The sequence below is a fragment of the Nerophis lumbriciformis genome, linkage group LG27, assembly GCF_033978685.3.
Source record: "Nerophis lumbriciformis linkage group LG27, RoL_Nlum_v2.1, whole genome shotgun sequence".
NCBI classification, from domain to species: Eukaryota; Metazoa; Chordata; class Actinopteri; order Syngnathiformes; family Syngnathidae; genus Nerophis; species Nerophis lumbriciformis.
Window position 1 is genome coordinate 39,077,304 of NC_084574.2, and position 20,197 is coordinate 39,097,500.

The 20,197-nt window shown below is 41.6% G+C and overlaps 1 long non-coding RNA gene and 1 pseudogene across 1 annotated transcript; both read left to right on the plus strand.

Moving 5' to 3' along the window:
- The first annotated feature begins 13,594 nt into the window (after window positions 1–13,594).
- Window positions 13,595–15,664, plus strand: LOC133624401 (uncharacterized; annotated as a pseudogene).
- A 1,983-nt stretch (window positions 15,665–17,647) lies between these two features.
- On the plus strand, window positions 17,648–18,334 carry LOC140679949 (uncharacterized). Its single transcript, XR_012051224.1, has 2 exons — window positions 17,648–17,896; window positions 18,001–18,334. It is a non-coding gene; the product is annotated as an uncharacterized lncRNA (long non-coding RNA).
- Window positions 18,335–20,197: the final 1,863 nt, after the last annotated feature.

Here is a 20,197-nt window from a genome sequence, read left to right on the forward strand (position 1 = left end):
AAGGTGACACTCTCCTGTAAACAGACGGCCTTTGTCTTTTGAGACCTCCAATAAATACTAAAAAAAAAGTTTTTCTCTGAACATTTCTTATTAAATAGATTATTACATTGTAAAACAACAGACACTTTACTTTTGCTTGTCCTTTTGTCCCTGCAAGATGATGTTATGTTTTGGACGCATGGCTGCAATGGTTGTGATCTCTCGGATGCAGAATTTTACACCAGTAAAACCAGCAAAGCAGTAATTATAGTCTGCACATTGTGTTGTTGTTGAATGATATTTATCTGATTTAAAGTCAAATACAGTTTATATACTTGTCTGTCTATCTGTGTTGGCCGTGCGATGAGGTGGCGACTTGTCCAGGGTGTACACCGCCTTCCGCCCAAATGCAGCTGAGGTAGGCTCCAGCACCCCCCGCGACCCGAAAGGGACACGCGGTAGATAAATGGATGGATGGATCATTTGTTGCCGTGCTTTTTTGAGTAGTCACCATGAAAACATACATTTAGAATGAATCGTTCATGACTTGCCCATCACTATGACTCTTGGCCCCGCCCCTAAGTGACGCATGCGTGGAGGATATGCGCTTTGCAGCAAAGTCTTCCTTTACTCCACACACGCTTCTAAGCCTCGCTACTAACTACACTTTATTCATCCTCCGTGTCAGGATAAACTCCACTCGTCTCAGTCAACTTTGGACATTATTAGGCCCGCTTAGCTTGCTACTTGTTTTAGCGCGCTAGTTAGCTTAGCGTGCTAGTTAGCTTATCGCGCTAGTTAGCTTAGCTTGTTAGCTGCTAACAAAGAGACGCGGATTTGATCAACACATCGCTTAGTTAAGATCAAGTGTGAGTGTAAAGTGTTGTGATTGTGTGAAAATGTGTGAAAGAACGATAGCAGAGTACAAAGAAGAACTTTCTCGGACAAAAGAAGAGAACAAGAGACTACGTCAACTACTGGACGCTGTTTTCAAGAAACCTCAAGTTGTGTTACACAGAACAGGTTTGTTTACTTCTTACTCTCACATGTTACTAACTTTATATTTCATTATTAACATGAACATGACGTGTTAGATTAATTGTGATTAATAGGTGTAGTCAGACACAGGATTGTTATTGTGTTATTAATGTGATTATCAGACAGCAGTCATTTCCATTAGATAATGTTCAAATATAGGTGATTTGGCACACTTATAATTAAAATAACAAAAATAATGTTGTTTTTCATCAGATATGTACTAGTATTGTATATGTGGATGGGGGCCCTGCTTTGGAAATAATGTGTAGCCCTTTCAGAGATCACATTTAGTTCCACTTTAAACATTCACATGTTGCACAATGAGATGAGATGGTATAACGTGAACAATTCTGGAACTTTCTAACTCGGGGGGGGGGGGGGGGGGGGGGGGGCGCGATGTATTGGGTATAACAAAATGGTGTCTGCCAATGCGGTTTACAATGTCACTACGTCAGTAGTTGTCAAACTTTTTTCACCAAGTACCACCTCAGAAAATACTTGGATCTCCAAGTACCACCATCATGAACAGTATTAAAATACAGTAGCATAGTAGGCCTTAATTATTCATTAAAAACAAGGTAGACACGTTATTTAACAAGTATATTTAATATTTTTAGTTACTGTAACATTACACACAGTTTGAACAGTAACACTGTGTTTGCGTGTAGGAAAATAAAACACTGTACTTAAATAATACGCAGTATGCACCAGATAGACTCTGGTGCGCACCAGTTAGTTTGTAGGATGCAGCTTCCTCAGTTGACCTCTGACCTGGTCCACAGAGATGACTAATGTCTGCGTAGAGGAGGTGGAGGAGGAGGGGGGTGCAGCCATAGCTGGGGGGGAGGCGTGTTGAGGGGGTGGCTGCAATGAGGAGTGGGAGGTGAGGAGGACACGTGCTGGGTGAAGAAGTTATTCAAGTCACTCTATTGTCCCCCCTACCGCTCTGGTCTTTGTCTTGTGGCCTGTGATGGTTTTCACACCTTCCCAGACCTCCCTCATGTTGTTCTGCTGCAGCTTCTTCCTGTAGCTGTCCTTAGCCTTCCTCTCCTCCCGCTGTGCTGCTCTCATTGCCTCCCTGTCTCCACTCCTGAAGCAGCTTTCTTCTTGTTGAGGACAGCTTTAAGCTCCTGTGTTACCCAGGGTTTGTTATCAGGGTAGCACCGAACAGTCTTAGCAGGGCAGGTCACGTCTACGCAGAAGTTGAGGTCATCCGTAAGACAGTGAGTCAGACCATCAATGTCCTCACCTTGTGGAAACTGTGTAGCATTTGTCTGTCACAGAATGACATCACACTAAGACATTCAGTGACAGTTTTCCAGTGTTTATCAGTCATTTTTCTTTAGTTATTTAGAATTTTGGTTTGATTGATTGAAACTTTTATTAGTAGATTGCACAGTACAGTACATATTCCGTACAATTGACCACTAAATGGTAACACCCCAATAAGTTTTTCAACTTGTTTAAGTCGGGGTCCACTTAAATTGATTCATGATACAGATATATACTATCATCATAATACAGTTATCACACAAGTTAATCATCAGAGTATATACATTGAATTATTGACATAATTATCTGTATCTACATTTGATTATTTACATTTGATTATTTACAATCCGGGGATGTGGGATGTGGAAGGGAGGGTGTTAGTTTAGGGTTGAAGTTGCCTGGAGGTGTTGTTTTAGTGCGGTTTTGAAGGAGGATAGAGATGCCCTTTCTTTTACACCTGTTGGGAGTGCATTCCACATTGATGTGGCATAGCAAGAGAATGAGTTAAGACCTTTGTTAGGTGGGAATCTGGGTTTAACGTGGTTATTGGAGCTCCCCCTGGTGTTGTGGTTATGGCGGTCATTTACGTTAAGGAAGTAGTTTGACATGTACTTCGGTATCAGGGAGGTGTAGCGGATTTTATAGACTAGGCTCAGTGCAAGTTGTTTTACTCTGTCCTCCACCCTGAGCCAGCCCACTTTGTAGGAGTGAGGTGTGATCTGGGGTGGAGGTCTAGAAGTAATCTGACTAGCTTGTTCTGGGATGTTTGGAGTCTAGATTTGAGGGTTTTGGAGGTGCTAGGGTACCAGGAGGTGCATGCGTAATCGAAAAAGGGTGGAATGAGAGTTCCCGCTAGAATCATCATGGTGCTTTTGTTGACCAGAGAGGAGATTCTATAGAGAAATCTCGTTGGTTGGTTGACCTTTCTCTAAAGAATCTCCTCTCTGGTCAACAAAAGCACCATGAAGATTGGTACAGTAAAAACCTTTTAAACAAAGTGTTTGCTCGTGAAAATTTCTGAAATTTGTAGGTGTATTCTTGCTATTGTTTACATTTTCAGAATGTATAATATTGTTTTTTAGAGAAATGCTTTGACATTTTGTTATTATTGTTAATATTATCTGGAATACATTTTTGGCAGCAGCAAAGTTGCCATTTGGGTTGTTTTTAGCTCTAAAAAGGGTATTTCAACAAGTAAACAGTACAGTAGGTACTTGATTTTGATATATGTAATGCTCATAATGTTACGATCCGCTGCCCGGATCATAGTTTGTTTATGTTTGAGTCACGTGTTTTCAGCACCTTGATTTTGTTTGTTTTCAGTTGCCATGTCAACCGATTACATTCACCTGTCTCTGGTTAGTGTTCGGGACGCGCACCTGTTGCCCGGGCACTAATCAGAGGGCTATTTAGTCTTTGCTCTGGCCTCACTCGGTCTGGCTTCCTAGTTTGTTCTTACACAACTGATGACGACGATTATTTCCTGTGCTTTAGCTGCTAGTTCTCACGCTAGGCTATTTTGGTTTGCTAGCTCCCACGCTAGCCCTTTTGTTTTTGCCTTTTTGTGCTACGTGCATGTCTTTTGTTATTGACCGTATGATTTATATTTTAAATAAATCATATTCCTACCTGCAAGCTGTGTCCGAAGCCGTCTGCATCCTTGGGAGAACCACACCCGCATCACGATGCGACCAGGTCGTTACACATAAGGCTATTCTAGTAAAATACGCGTGTGTAAATATGCGATGTGTAAATATCAAAATATTACGTCGAATCACTTTTTGTCAGGCAATGTTACATTTAATGACAATTTTACATAAATGAATACATCCACACATGTTGTGCATATTTATTATGTGCAGGAAGAAATAACAGTTACAATTGTGTGTATCTTCCAAACAAGAAAGAGGTTTTATCACATCAACATGGGACTAACAATAATAACGATAAAGTCTTAAATAATGTCAAACACGTAGCGATACAATAACCAGGAAGATAAAGTGTTTGTCTCACACCTACTAATCCTCTGTGGACACACCAAGACAAAAATGCAGGTTCAGCGAAGGAAATAAATTTTTGGCAGGCATTCACATTTTGCCACAACACCCCTAAACGGACATGAGGGAAAGTCCTAGTTGGAAATACAGCCCAATGAACTCCTGAACTGGCATTTTCACACACACCTCAAACCATGCGCACACATCCAATGCTATCTGGTGCTCACCAGAAACTATCTGGTGCACACCAGAAACTTATCTGGTGCACACCAGAAACATATCTAAACAAATGTTGTCCCCATGTTCCTTTAGGGGCTCTGTTAAAAAGAAGTAAGTGGCTTGTTTAAAAAAACAAATCAACATTTAAACAATAAATGACATGATGGGAGTCAGTGGCGCCCCCTTACGTCATTCATTGCAATGACAGAAGAGTGAAAGTCATTGAAATTGTGGCCATAATACTCCCTGATTTTTTACATCTACCCCTTGTTCATGTTTATATTCTTGTTCCCTTTTACTCCTATGTAAGATAGTTTTTATACAGAACATTAATACAATATTCAAATATCACAGAATGTGACGTTTCAAAAGCACCTTTGTAAAAACAATTGTAAGTCCAGGAAGTGACGTAGTCTTCCGGTACCTATGGAGTAGTGACATTGACCACCACCACCGGAATATGTTTTATTTATTTCATGACAGCACGTCCTCTAAACGTTAAAACATCATCGACACGATTGAACACAGCATCCAGCAGTGGAAACGTGGCTTTATTTACTATCAAGTTCCTATTTTTAATTGTTGAAATGAAATCAGCAGTTGTCGCGATATTTGTACATGGGATCACGTCTGCGCCGAGTGGATGCGCAGAGGGTTGAAACAGCGCTTGTGTCTTCTTCCTTACGTTTACTTGAACATCATATCCAGCACCATCTGCTGGTCACATTGTGTACCACAGTCACTTGAACTGCATGTCATGACACCTACTAACTCCTATGTCACTCAAAAGTGCACATTTTAACCAAGCATGCTTGCATATATATATATATATATATATATATATATATATATATATATATATATATATATATATATATATATATATATATATATATATATATATATATATATATATATATATATATATATATATATATACAGTTAGGTCCATAAATATTTGGACATTGACACAATTTTCAGTATTCCAGCTCTGTACAACACCACAATGGATTTGAAATGAAACAATCAAAATGTGCTTTAAGTGCAGACTTTGAGCTTTAATTTGAGAGTATTTACATCCAAATCAGGTGAACGGTGTAGGAATTACAACACATTTTATATGTGCCTTCCACTTTTTAAGGGACCAAAAGTAATTGGATAATTGGCTACTCAGCTGTTCCGTGGCCACGTTTGTGTTATTCCCTTGTTTTTTTTCATTTATTTCATTTACAAAAAGCAGATAAAAGGCCTAGATGTCATTTCCAGTGTGGTATATTCATTTGTAATCTGGGGAGGTCATTTCTCAATATGAAGTCCAAAGAGCTGTCACTGTCAGTAAAGCAAGCCATCATTAGGCTGAAAAATCAAAACAAAGCCATCAGAGAGATAGCAAAAACATGAAGTGTGGCCAAATCAACTGTTTGGTACCGTATTTTCCGCACTATAAGGCGCACCGGATTATTAGCCGCACCTTCTATGAATTACATATTTCATAATTTTGTCCACCAATAAGCCGCCCCGGACTATAAGCCGCGCCTACGCTGCGCTAAAGTGAATGTCAAAAAAACGCTGCGCTAAAGTGAATGTCAAAAAAACAGTCAGATAGTTCAGTCAAACTTTAATAATATATTGAAAACCAGCGTTCTAACAACTCTGTCCCAAAATGTGCAAATGTGCAATCACAAACATAGTAAAATTCAAAATGGTGTAGAGCAATAGTAACATAATGTTGCTCGAACGTTAATGTCACAACACACAAAATAAACATAGCGCTCACCTTCTGAAGTTATTCTTCATTCGTAAATCCTTCGAATTCTTCGTCTTCGGTGTCCGAATTGAAAAGATGCGCAAGCGTGGTATCCAAAATGGCCGGTTCCGTCTCGTAGAAGTCATCGGGAGTCAGTGTCGCTGTTGTTCTGTGAATCCTGCCTTCCGGAAAGCTCGGACCACAGTTGTGACCGAAATATCTGCCCAAGCATTTACGATCCACTGGCAAATGTTGGCGTATGTCGTCCGAGGCTGTCTGCCCGTCTTAGTGAAGGTGTGTTCGCCTTCGGAGCTGTGTGAAAAAAGCCACCCGGCCTCTTCGCGTAAACTTCCCTTAACCACTCGCTCATCTTTTCTTCATCCATCCATCCCTTCGAGTTAGCTTTTATGATGACGCCGGCTGGAAAGGTCTCTTTTGGCAAGGTCTTCCTTTTGAATATCACCATGAGTGGAAGTTAGCATGGCAAGCTAGAACCACAGTGAAGGATGACTTCTCATTCCCTGTGGTGCGAATATTCACCGTACGTGCTCCCGTTCCACAGTGCGGTTCAGTTGCTGTGAAATACGGTAGTAATCCGTGTGCGGATGGAGAGATTGCGTCTTTTTATGAACCGGATCGCTTAGTAGGAGCCATTTTGTGGTCTTTACAGATGTAAACAGGAAATGAAACGTACGGTGATATCCGCGCGTTTTTTCTTCTTCTTCCGGGGGCGGGTGAAGCGCTTCCTGTTCTATGGGGGCGGGTGAAGCGCTTCCTGTTCTATGGGGGCGGGTGCTTTCCTTGGCGGTTGCTTGCGTAGAAGAAGAAGCGCTTCCTGTTCTACCGGGAAAAAAGATGGCGGCTGTTTACCGAAGTTGCGAGATCGAAACTTTATGAAAATTAATCGTAATAAAGCGCACCGGGTTATAAGGCGCACTGTTAGCTTTTGAGAAAATTTGTGGTTTTTAGGTGCGCCTTATAGTGCGGAAAATACGGTACATTCTTAAAAAGAGAGAACACACTGCTGAGCTCAGCAACACTAAAAGACATGGAAGACCAGGAAAACAAGTGTGGTGGATGACAGACAAATACCTTCCCTTGTCAAGAAAAAACCCTTCACAACAGTTGGCCAGATAAAGAAATCTCTCCAGGAGGTAGGTGTATCTGTGTCCAAGTCAACAATGAAGAGAAGACTTCACCAGAGGAAATACAGAGGTTTCTTCACAAGGTGTAAACCACTGGTGAGCCTCAAAAACAGGAAGGCCAGATTAGAGTTTGCCAAGAAACATGTAAAAGAGCCTGTGCAGTTCTGGAACATCATCTTTGGCTCAGATGAGACAAGGATCAACTTGTACCAAAATGATGGAAAGAGAAGAGTATGGAGAAGGCAAGGAACTGCTCAAGATCCAAAGCATACCACCTCATCAGTGAAGCATGGTGGTAGTGTAGTGGCGTGAAAGCTCGGACCACAGTTGAGACCGATATATCCGCCCAGGCATTTACAATCCACTGGCAGATGTTGGCGTATGTCGTCCGGCGCTGTCTCCCTGTTTTAGTGGCGCAGGTCATCTTGTTGCTTCCTCTACCTACGCACCATTTATGTTCAATTCTCTTGCTGCTGCTCTATTTCCGTGTTCTACTGCGTGACTTATTGCCTTGAGTTTGAATTCTGCGTTGTACGCGTGTCTCTTAATAGGAGCCATTTTGTGGTCTTTACAGATGTAAACACAAATGAAATGAAACGTAATATCCGCGCGCTTCTTCTTCTTCTACGGGGGCGGGTGGTTGCTTACAGTAGAAGAAGAAGCGCTTCCTCTTCTATGGGGGCGGGTGCTTACCTTGGCGGTTGCTTGCCGTAGAAAAAGAAGCGCTTCCTCTTCTACGGGGAAAAAAGATGGCGGCTGTTTACCGTAGTTGCGAGACCTAAACTTTATGAAAATGAATCTTAATATTAATCCATATATAAAGCGCACCGGGTTATAAGCCGCACTGTCAGCTTTTGAGAAAATTTGTGGTTTTTAGGTGCGGCTAATAGTGCGGAAAATACGGTATATATATATATATATATATATATATATATATATATATATATATATATATATATATATATATATATATATATATATATATATATATTTATATGTATATGTATATATTAGGGCTGCAACAACTAATCAATTAAATAGATTAAAATTTATTATAGAAATAGTTGGTGATTGATTTAGTCATCGATTCGTTGGATCTATGCTATGCGCATGCGCAGAGGCTACTTCTTTTTTTTTTTTATAAACCTTTATTTATAAACTGCAACATTTACAAACAGCTGAGAAACAATAATCAAAATAAGTATGGTGCCAGTATGCTGTTTTTTTCCCCAATAAAATACTGGAAAGTATAGAAATGTAGTTTGTCTCTTTTATCCGATTATTAATCGATTAATCAAAGTAATAATCGACAGATTAATCAATTATCAAATTAGTTGTTAGTTGCAGCCCTAGTATGTGTGTGTGTATATATATATATATATATATATATATATATATATATATATATATATATATGTATAAACTGCTTTTGTGTCATGAAAAAAAACAGTTAAAAAAAAGAAAAGTAAAAAAAATGTTACGTTTAATTTTTGATATTAATATAAAAGTCAAAGCAGTTTGGCTAATGAAGATGAAGTCTAATAAACAAGCTTTGTTCTTCTCCAACAACGCCTCCTTGTAGTTCAGTGCAACAGTTTGGCCAACAAAAATAAAGACTAGTGACACCTCTCACATCGAATACACAATCTTCACAGCCAGCGTTCAATTCGATGAGATGACAAAACATTTTAGCTAATATTGATGTAAATTGAACACTGATACAGTTTGCAGTTAAATAAAGGAGGAATGACCATCCCAGTAAACAAACTAAAGGCTTTATAAACAAGTTGTGACAACGTTCACGACACATCACCTGCTGCATGTTTCCTCACCTCATTAACTCTCAGTCACAGCAGCTGATGGACAATGTATTGAGAAAATAAAAGCCACATCAAATAGTTGTCTACTTCGCTGTATACTTTTAGTGTGAGGACAAGTGTCTCCAATATTGTCCACACCTGTCTCCATCTAAACACAGCAGTGCGCTCTTAAACGCACGGCGGGAAGCGAGGGAAATTTACGTTAACCCAAGCGCTTGGTTCCGTTTACTCCGAGGGCAAATCTCCATAGCAAAGTCCGTTTAGCTTTTCCGCCAAGCCAAACAACGCTAGTGCGCATGCACCTGACTTTGTGTTGCCCTAAAATGCATGAATAAATAGCGATTTTGCTGTAATTAAAAAAAATGACGTACTACTAACCGTCTGGAAATGTATCGCAAATTATCATTATACCGTTTACTGTTACATCCCTCGTCCATTAACAAGTAAAAAGTCAAGGGCGGTCACGGCATGTTCTTGTCGTCAATGTTGGTCAATTTTCTAGGGCATTACGGCAAGTCACAAGGGCAGTCGCGGCTTTTGCCACGGTTGCCGAGGTTAAATTCGAGCCCTGCTAACGGAATCACTTTTTAATAAATGTTATTAATTAGTGTGTTACTTCAAATATCTGGCATAATGCAGTTGAGATAAGTTTCGTATGAGAGCAGTCTGCACCGGACCGAACAGCAGGACAGGTGTAACAATGCCATTATTACCTGTCACTCTTTATAACTCCTTGTGTAGATCTGAATGTTGACCTCAGTTTGAAGCAAAGGTGCTAATACTTTGGAGAGGCGTGTTTTAAAGCATCTGTTGTGAGAGTAGCATATGTGTGTGTGTGCTCCTTTAAGAATGGCAGTATGTGGGGTGTGTGACGAGTAAGTGAGTGGGCAAGTTCGGAGAGGTAGCGCTAGCATGTGCAGGTGGATATCCGGCTGTGTCCTTTGGAAATTATAAATAAAGTGACCAAGTTGTAACTAATCGATGGCCTGGTCATTCCGACCAAAGTGAAAGGTCTCCCCTGCTCTCCTCGACCACGGTCTGGGAGCCGACAAGCAGGAAAGGTGTAAAACAGTACTTGCAACGCGGTGCCTCCTTGTTTAAAGCGTCACCTTTATTTTTAATATAATGTATTGTGGCCAAACAGCTAAATTGTTGTTTCATCTGACATTACATGGACAAAGATAAGACCTTCTGGAGGAAAGTTCTGTGGTCAGATAAAATAAAAATGGAGCTGTTTGGCCACAATTCCCAGAAATATGTTTGGAGGAGAAAAAGTGAGACCTTTAATCCCAGGAACACCATCCCTACCGTCAAGTATGGTGGTGGTAGTATTATGCTCTGGGCCTGTTTTGCCGCCAATGGAACTGCTGCTTTAAATGGGACAATAAAAAGGAGGATTAGCTCCAAATTCTTCAAGGGGAACATTATCACAATTTCAGAATGGTTAAACCATTAAAAATCAGTTCCCAGTGGCTTATTATATTTTTCGAAGTTTTTTTCAAAATGTTACCCATCACGCAATATCCCTAAAAAAGCTTCAAAGTGCCTGATTTTAACCATCGTTATATACACCCGTCCATTTTCCTGTGACGTCACATAGTGATGCCAACTAAAACAAACATGGCGCATAGAACAGCAAGATATCGGTTTGAACCGTATGCAAGCGAAACCGACGAAAACGACACGACAGCCAGCGACACGGGAGAAAGCGAGGACGAAATCGGCGATCGCCTTCTAACCAACGATTTGTATGTGTTTGTTTGGCATTAAAGGAAACTAACAACTATGAACTAGGTTTACAGCATATGAAATACATTTGGCAACAACATGCACTTTGGGAGTGCAGACAGCCCAATTTTCATCAATTAATATATTCTGTAGACATACCCTCATCCGCGCTCTTTTCCTGAAAGCTGATCTGTCCAGTTTTGGAGTTGATGTCAGCAGGCCAGGGAAGCTAGGGTCGATATTCTTCTCTTGATCATCTTCGGTGGCATAAGGGACAGTGTGAGCCAAGACATCCAGGGGGTTTAGCTCGCTCGTCTGCGGGAACAAACTGCCGCCATTGCTTGCCGTGCTAGCGAGGTCCTTTGTCCCTGAATTGCTCACACACTCCGGCAGATTCAATGGGGGTCTGGCGGCAGATTTCTTTGACTTAATCGTTGGAAATGCATCTGCTTTGAGTGTCGCAGGATATCCACACATTCTTGCCATCTCTGTCGTAGCATAGCTTTCGTGGGTAAAGTGTGCGGAACAAACGTCCAATTTCTTGCCACTTTGGCATCTTTGGGCCACTGGTGCAACTTGAACCCGTCCCTGTTGGTGTTGTTACACCCTCCGACAACACACCGACGAGGCATGATGTCTCCAAGGTACGGAAAACAGTCGAAAAAACAGAAAATAACAGAGCTGATTTGACTCGGTGTTTGAGAAAATGGCGGATTGCTTCCCGATGTGCTCCGAGAGCGAATATTAGAAAGGCGTTTAATTCGCCAAAATTCACCCATTTAGAGTTTGGAAATCGGTTGAAAAAATATATGTTCTTTTTTCTGCAACATCAAGGTATATATTGACGCTTACATAGGTCTGGTGATAATGTTCCCCTTTCAGGACAAGCTAAAATCATCAGCCGGGAGGTTGGGTCTTGGGCGCAGTTGGGTGTTCCAACAGGACAATGACCCCAAACACACCTCAAAAGTGATCAAGGAATGTCTAAATCAGGCTAGAATTAAGGTTTTAGAATGGCCTTCCCAAAGTCGTTTGGACAATGCTGAAGAAACAAGTCTATATCAGAAAAACGACACATTTAGCACCAATTTGGTCAAGAGGAGTAGTCAAAAATTGAAGCAGAAGCTTGTGGATGGCTACCAAAAGCGCCTTATTGCAGGTAAACTTGCCAAGGGACATGTAAGCAAATATTAACATTGCTGTATGTATACTTTTGACCCTCACATTTTCAGTAGACCCATAATAAATTCATCAAAGTGAGCAACAAGTGTGTGCTCCAATCACTCTATCACAACGAAATAAGAGTTGTAGAAATGATTGACAGCCATGACATGATGTTCTTTACAAGTGTATGTAAACTTTTGATCGCGGCTGTATATATGCATGTGTATATGTATATATATCCATCCATCCATCCATTTTCTACCGCTTATCCCTTTCGGAGTGGCAGGGGGTGCTGGAGCCTATCTCAGCTACAATCGGGTGGAAGGCGGGGTATGTATATATATATATATATATATATATATATATATATATATATATATGTATACTGTATATTTATGTATATATGTTCACTTTAACAGTCCAGTTGTGATTGATTGAATGTCCTGGGAATTATACTGGACATTCTTTTGTAATTGCCACAAAATAACGTGTAGTATTTTGTTAATTTCTTGCCAAAAATATTTTTATTTTATGGATATTTTCAAAGCAGAATATTGTCCTTAGGGCCCTCTGGCACCTCATGGGGGACCCGTAAAATCTGTGCCTCTTAAGACCTCACTGTTGGCTTTGTAGGCTCATGTTACTTCTCAACTAGTCAAAGTTGATGCTAATCGACCTGTTTCTTCTCCTTTGTACTGAATGTGAAAGCAAAAGTGAGTCCACAAATAACCGAATCGTAAAAGCAGAATCGAAAATGAAATCTGAATTGGTCAAATCTTATCTATTTCCATCCCAGCATGTGTTTGTCTTCTTGTGTCCTGCAGACGTCTGTGAAAAATATCGTCCACCTGAGCAGCAGGAGGGGTCCTCCAGTATGGAGCAGAAGAGGTCACAGCACCTCCACGTGAAAGAAGAGGAGCCACAGTCCCCCCACTTTAAGGATGAAGAAAAACAGCGGCTGACCCCCCACTTCATAGAGGAAGACAAGAGACACCTCATCAGTGTGAAGAGTGAAGATGATGAGGTCAAAATTGAAAGTGAGGAGAAGAGAGAGGCGGAGCCTCCAAGCAGCAGCTCAACTCAACACATGACAACAGAAGCTGATGGAGACCACTGTGGAGGATCACAAGCAGACAAGATCTTAGCTCCACTATCAGATAGTGAGGACACAACGTCACACTCTCCTGACACTGATGATGAACACTCTAAAGATGATGCAACATGTCACACTGACAACACTCACTTCACATGTTTTCACTGTGACAAAACTTTAATATATCCTAGTAAATTGAAAAGACACATGAGAACACACACTGGAGAAAAACCATTTTCATGTGCAGAATGTGGTAAAAGTTTTTTCAGAAATCAAAGTTTAAAAGCACACATGAGAACACACACTGGAGAAAAACCATTTTCATGGTCAGAATGTGGTAAACGTTTTTCCAAAAATCAAAGTTTAAAAGTACACATGAGAACACACACTGGAGAAAAACCTTTTTCATGTTCAATCTGCGGTAAAGATATTACTCGAGGGGACAATTTCAAAACACATGAAAATACACACTGGAGAAAAACCTTTTTCCTGCTCAGAATGTGGTAAAAGTTTTATAATAAATAAACATTTCAAAAGACACATGAGAACACACACTGGAGAAAAAACATTTTCATGTTCAGAATGTGGTAAAAGTTTTTTCAGAAATCAAAGTTTAAAAGCACACATGAGAACACACACTGGAGAAAAACCATTTTCATGGTCAGAATGTGGTAAACGTTTTTCCAAAAATCAAAGTTTAAAAGTACACATGAGAACACACACTGGAGAAAAACCTTTTTCATGTTCAATCTGCGGTAAAGATATTACTCGAGGGGACAATTTCAAAACACATGAAAATACACACTGGAGAAAAACCTTTTTCCTGCTCAGAATGTGGTAAAAGTTTTATAATAAATAAACATTTCAAAAGACACATGAGAACACACACTGGAGAAAAAACATTTTCATGTTCAGAATGTGGTAAAAGTTTTTTCAGAAATCAAAGTTTAAAAGCACACATGAGAACACACACTGGAGAAAAACCTTTTTCATGTTCAATCTGCGGTAAAGATATTACTCGAGTGGACCATTTCAAAACACACATGAAAATACACACTGGAGAAAAACCTTTTTCCTGCTCAGAATGTGGTAAAAGTTTTGTACTAAATCAACATTTCAAAAGACACATGAGAAGACACACTGGAGAAAAACCTTTTTCCTGCTCAGAATGTGGTAAAAGTTTTGTAGTAAATGAATGTTTAAAAGTTCACATGAGAACACACACTGGTGAAAAACCTTTTTCATGTTCAATCTGCGGTAAAGATTTTAGTCGAAGGCACCATTTAAAATCACACAAGAGAACGCACTCTGATGAAAAACCATACTCCTGTTCAAGCTGCAGCAAAAGCTTTCGTCCCCTAAACACTCTTAGAGCACACATGAGAAGACACCCAGGAGAGAAAGTGTTGAGTTGCAATGTGTGTGGTGAAAGATTGTCTTCTAAGTACCAGTGTAAGAAACACAAGTGTGCTGGTGAGAACAGCAGCAGCAAATGAAGATGCAGGATTTGAAATAAACTGTCAAGACTTTAACTTTGACTTTCTAACAACATCAGCACATATAACATGTGTGACATCATTGTTGTGTGTGTAACACAATCTTGTTAATATGATTCTAACATTTATAGATTAGACACTTCAGATTAGTGCTTTTATTTCAGTCAAGTACATGAGTTAATATACACATTTGTGTACTTTAAAATGAACAAAACAATTGGACTGAAAAGGTGAGAATAAACAGTACATAAAATATGTTACATACAATAAACATTTTATGTGTAGATATTCATAATTCACTGTTATACTTATTCATAATAGTGTTTTGTATATGTTTTTTTAAATAATGATGGGTTCTATAGATGAACTCCTTTATATGATGTACATATTTGTTTTACATGTGTTCATACCTTTGCTTTTGTGTACACATAAATCCTTCTTAGTTCATATTTACTGGTTCACATCTGAAACATCTTCTGGACCACTTCTGGAAGCATATTATTATTTACTTTATACATCATTTGAACTGTTGAGTTGTATACAATTTTAAAATGTGTGACTTTATGAATCATTAGTTGGGTCTCTATAATCCATTCTATTAATTGTCTTTATTACTCTCTTGTGTAATATGAATATTGTTGTGTGATTGTTTTATATGTATGTCCCCAGACCTTTATGCAATAAACAATGTATGCTTCAACTGAAGTTGGGTACAATAATTGTAGTTAATATTTGTGGGTATGTACTTTATTCTATTTATTATCGCAGTCAATTTTTTAAATGTTTTCTTTCTATGACTTGCATGTAGTTTCCAGCTTACTTCATCATCTAGACTAAGTCAGCCTGGAGGATGTGTGTAATGTTGAGATGTGTTGGAGATGACTTGGTTTGTTTGGATGTTGTCAACCTGTCAATTGTTCTATTTAAACATGTTGTCAGATCTCGCGAGAGAAACAAGCAACCAGCTCTATGACTTCTTCTTGCTGGCAGTTTGCAGCCATGACTTGAAAGGTTCGTACTGCCACCTACTGGACTGTAGAATGTAGTGTGGGCCATAGGACAGAAGGAGGAAATCCCATTAAGAACCTGTGGAGGGCAGCAATACACCTAAGATATTCTACTAGTCTGCTGGATTCACCTGTGAATATCAAACTAAGGGACCTTATCTACTCATGTGCTCAAACTGAAATAGCACTGTTTACTCAAACCTGATGGTTTGCTTTCTCCCAGATGAATATGAACATGCACCAAGTGTAGAACATGATATGAGTTCATTAATACACTTCATTTTACATACTCAGGAGTTTGCACTTAACCTGCTCTCTGGAATATTCCCCCGGTGACTGTGTGAGTTTTGTGTAAACATGTTGATACAGTTTGTTACAAACTGAGAGGAACATCAACCTCTCATAAATATTGTGTGTCTGAAACTGTCTTGGCGTCTTGTCCAGGGTGTACACCGCCTTCCGCCCGAATGCAGCTGGGATAGGGTCCAGCACCCCTCGCGACCCCAAAAGGGACAAGCGGTAGGAAAGGGATGGATGGATGGCTAATCAAAGAAAAATAAATAAATAAAATAAAAATAAAAAATAATTAAAAAAAAGATATATATATATATATATATATATATATATATATATATATATATATATATATATATATATATATATATATATATATAATGCAAAGGGAAATTTAAAAAGAACATGAAAACCTTCCACAGTCTAAAATACATTATAAAAACGATTAGCATCAAAGACAAAAGGAATATAATGAGTGTAATATTTATTTTGTTTCTTTTGTTTCTTTCCTTATGCTACTGTTGTTTCAATACATTGTTAAATATTTGAATATTTTTACAAAAATAAGTTGTATGTCTTTGTTTTGAAAATGGAAAATGGAAAAGTTCATTTTTATTTTCAGAATGTTGAAATAGTTGTACCGGAAGTGGGGGGGAAGAGCTGGTTACTTGTTTCTCTCGCGAGATCTGACAAGACTGCGCGCGAACCAAACACGGCGAGAATAAAGCAAGATGGCGTCTGACGGTGAAGACGTTATGGGCGAGGGCGGACCTACGTCACTTCCGCCTGCCAATCCCCTAGCAACGCGGTCGCCATATTGAATTCGTTGAAAACAAACCAGCTCACAGCGAACACAGCATTGACAGAAAAGGCATTTAACGAGGTTTCACGGCATTTTAAAGTGTTCTAAATGGCGTATGATTATGTAAATAGTCTTTCCAGTGAGGCTAGGTAAAGATACGAGTTAAAATGTTCTGTAGTTGGATTAAACGACTGCCCTTACCGCCTTCCAGCAGATGCGTGGACTGATAATCCTACACAATGGCCGGACATGGAATTTGGAAATCTTTATGTCTACCTCACAAGCGCACCAGGTCGGTTGGGTTAGGGTTAGGGTTAGGGTTAGGGTTAGGGTTAGGGGTTAGGGTTAGGGTTAGGGTTAGGGTTAGGTTTGGGGGTAGGTTTTAGGTAAGGAGAAGGGAATGGTTAGGGTTAGGGTTAGGGTTAGGGTTAGGGGTTAGGGTTAGGGTTAGGGTTAGGTGTTGGGGGTTAGGGTTAGGGTTGGGGTTGGGGTTAGGCACTGTGTTAGGGTTAGGGTTAGGGTTAGGTTTGGGGGTAGGTTTTAGGTAAGGAGAAGGGAATGGTTAGGGTTAGGGAAGAGGGGGGGTGAGGGATATGGGAAAAATAAAGAAGGGTTAGGGTTAGGGTTAGGGTTAGGGTTAGGGTTAGGGTTAGGGTTAGGGTTAGGGTTAGGTGGAGGGTTAGGATTAGGGTTAGGTTTAGGGTTAGGGTTAGGGTGAGGGTTAGGGTTAGGATTAGGGGAAGGGGAAGTGGCACTGTCCATCAATGGCCCGCCAGGATGGCGCCCCAACCTCACGTAAGGTCCCCGGGGGGACCCCGATCAGAGACACACAGGTACACAACAACAATCCCGCTAGAGACACTCGATGAATACAGTGTCCTGCACCTGACCCCCCAGATGACCTCTCTGGAGGGCTGGATGTTGTTGGATGCCAGCGAAGTAGTTTGGTGTGGTCGTGTTCTGTCTGTTGACGTTATAACACGGTTGTTACAGGATGGCGAGTTGCGCCGATTCTCCGGGTGTCATCCTCCGCACCCGGCACACCGGAAGCAGCACGAAGGGGGTCAGGCGGTCCACGGGTCTCCTACACCGCAGGTTTGCCACGCTGACAGTTGGCCCGGTTTGCGGGTCCGCTGCATCTTGTCCCCGAGCTGTCTTCCTTTTCCGGCTTTATGCTGTGGGTGGCTCTCTTTTTTCAGGCACTTCCTCACGCTGCCTTTTCGGGCTTTTTGGCATCGGGGTGGCAGGAGTGACGGTGGCAGGTTCGCCGTGCTGCCAGCTGGCGCGGGTTGCAGTATTATCGGCCGCAGACACGCCCCCGTCCCTCTGCGCTCCGGATGCGCAGCAGGCGTCAGGAGGACGCTCCTCCGGGGTCAAAGGTCATGCAGCTCCAGCAGGAGTACCCCATCTTTTTTACTGCTCCAGCAGGATGATTGACCTCTTTTTCACTGCGAGCTGAAGGCCTGCTGGGACGCTTCCAATTCCCTAGCAGGGTTGTTGACCTCATTGTTCATTAAAAAATTGTTGTCATAATCGTCGCTGGCATTCTTAATATTGTGGCAAAAATGGGGAGCAAAACCTCTGTGATATTAATGTTGCTTATTAGATTGCAACATTGCTGCTGGACAAGCCTGGTGACCTTAAGGGTCTTCCAAGGCCTGTAGGAGGCCTCCATTTTGGGGGTTGCCATGGCAACCCTCCTAAAAATCGCCTCGACGACTCACCCACGGGTCTTTCGCCTCCAGGGTTAGGGTTAGGGTTAGGGTTAGGGTTAGGGTTAGGGTTAGGTTTAGGAGTAGGGGGTGGGGGAAGGGGATAAAGGCACTGTCCGTAGACAACCTGTCCAGGCAACGTCCAAACCAACCGCAAGACCCCCCAAGGACCCTGAAAGAAAGCAATCCGAGTCTGCGTCAAATGCGGTGTCAAACACATGTTGGATTGGTATCCAGCGACGCGCGTTTCGGTCTTTCAGACCTCGTCAGGCTGGCTGAGCCATGCCTACTGGGACTCTTCTAGTTCCCTAGTAGGTGGGGCGCTTCTAATCCCCTTGGCTATCGGCTTCCCTGTTTCTCCACAGCAGGATGCTTGCTCATCGACTGCTGGAGAGGGAATGAGCCGTTCTGGCAGGAGGAGGCTTTATATGAGTGCTGCAGGGGGCGGGGCTTATATGCTCTCCACTGCAGTGGAGTCTATAGACCTTCAAAATCCACTCCTTCCTATGTGATGCATCAAATTGCCATATTATGTGCATCACATAGGGGACAAACACCCCCTTGAATATCGGGGTGTTTGATCAAAGCACAAAAATGTTTTCTTTGATGTACCTCAACTCCTGATATAATGTGTCTGAATCAAGTCTTTTTTAAGCAATTTGCTGACTTGTAGCCCCTCACCACACTCAACAAAGTGAAACGAACCACTCACCGACAAGGTCCCCAGTGGGTTCACGAAGGCAGGACGTCGCCCGACAGCAGATTGCAGGCTCTGGCAGGTTAGGTTTAGGAGTAGGGGGTGGGGGAAGGGGATAAAGGCACTGTCCGTGGACAACCTGTCCAGGCAACGTCCAAACCAACCGCAAGACCCTCCAAGGACCCTGAAAGAAAGCAATCCGAGTCTGCGTCAAATGCGGTGTCAAACACATGTTGGATTGGTATCCAGCGACGCGCGTTTCGGTCTTTCAGACCTCGTCAGGCTGGCTGAGCCATGCCTACTGGGACTCTTCTAGTTCCCTAGTAGGTGGGGCGCTTCTAATCCCCTGGCTGTCGGCTTCCCTGTTTCTCCACAGCAGGATGCTTGCTCATCGACTGCTGGAGAGGGAATGAGCCGTTCTGGCAGGAGGAGGCTTTATATGAGTGCTGCAGGGGGCGGGGCTTATATGCTCTCCACTGCAGTGGAGTCTATAGACCCTCAAAATCCACTCCTTCCTATGTGATGCATCAAATTGCCATATTATGTGCATCACATAGGGGACAAACACCCCCTTGAATATCGGGGTGTTTGATCAAAGCACTAAAATGTTTTCTTTGATGTACCTCAACTCCTGATATAATGTGTCTGAATCAAGTCTTTTTTAAGCAATTTGCTGACTTGTAGCCCCTCACCACACTCAACAAAGTGAAACGAACCACTCACCGACAAGGTCCCCAGTGGGTTCACGAAGGCAGGACGTCGCCCGACAGCAGATTGCAGGCTCTGGCAGGTTAGGTTTAGGAGTAGGGGGTGGGGGAAGGGGATAAAGGCACTGTCCGTGGACAACCTGTCCAGGCAACGTCCAAACCAACCGCAAGACCCTCCAAGGACCCTGAAAGAAAGCAATCCGAGTCTGCGTCAAATGCGGTGTCAAACACATGTTGGATTGGTATCCAGCGACGCGCGTTTCGGTCTTTCAGACCTCGT